The sequence below is a fragment of the Protobothrops mucrosquamatus genome, unplaced genomic scaffold (assembly GCF_001527695.2).
Source record: "Protobothrops mucrosquamatus isolate PMUCROS unplaced genomic scaffold, P.Mucros_1.0 scaffold1988, whole genome shotgun sequence".
Taxonomy (NCBI): domain Eukaryota; kingdom Metazoa; phylum Chordata; class Lepidosauria; order Squamata; family Viperidae; genus Protobothrops; species Protobothrops mucrosquamatus.
Genome location: NW_015388104.1, coordinates 304,216 through 305,236, shown reverse-complemented (window position 1 = coordinate 305,236; position 1,021 = coordinate 304,216).

Sequence of the window (1,021 nt, the reverse complement as noted above, 5' to 3'; positions counted from 1 at the left end):
TACCCGCCAGGTCCACCTCCCCCTCCGATACCAAATCATAAATGAGGGGGGCTTTATTAACCGTGGACCTGGCATTACACAGCATCAGCCGAAAGCCCAGGCCCTGAGATCCTAAACCCCCTAGGTTGCAAGAAGAGCCATGGGGGCCGGAGCGCGCCACAGCTCTTAAACAGCGGGTGCGCCCTCCCCTAGTGTGATAGGGCCCTCTGCTCCCGCCATATCTACCCCTCCCATACACAGTCTTAATGGAATTTCCCTCTATTAGGCAGACCCTTCCCCCTCCCCAATTCCAGGACCTACGCCCACCTCGCCGAGGCCTTCAGCCGGCCTGGGAGAATTAATTTCAGTTTGCCCACCCCTCTCCCTGGAACCCCCTAAAACCCGGACTAAAAGTTTGATTAAAAATCCCCTTAGGTTGCGTTTTGACCACCTCTCGTGATTAAAAAATCCCTCATCGAGGTGGGCCCTCGTTAATGCTGTGGGTCAGACCTGCGAGAGAGGGGACTCTCGCAGGGCATGGAGGTCAGCCGCTGAATACATCACGGGCACACAGTGACCTCCAACGCAACCCTATATTCCTATGAAGCCCTATCTGCTATCAAGTTCAGTTCTTTTAGCTTGTACTCTGGAATGGCCACATTCTGGGAGCAGAAGAGCCGCCGAACCTGGGTTCCAGCCAAACAGCCGTCCTTCTCTCGAAGCCGCAAAGTGGCCTCTCTGGATCCCCTCCAGGACCGCGACTGCTCCATCCATGAACAGAGCGCAAAAACAGCTGGTCCCATAAGCAAATCTCCGAACCTCCGGCATTCCACCGTGACGACATTGGCAAACCAGAGTGGAATGATGATAGTCAATCTCAGGTAGCAAAAACTCACAGGGGACAATGGCAGACAGTTCCTGGCAACAGCAGCCGGTGTACAACGATGGCAGTCCGTCCCCAGCAACAGCAGCCAGAGCAATGATAGTCAGTCTCTAGCAGCAGCAGCCCGCCTAAAGCGATGCCAGCCAGTCTCCAGTAACA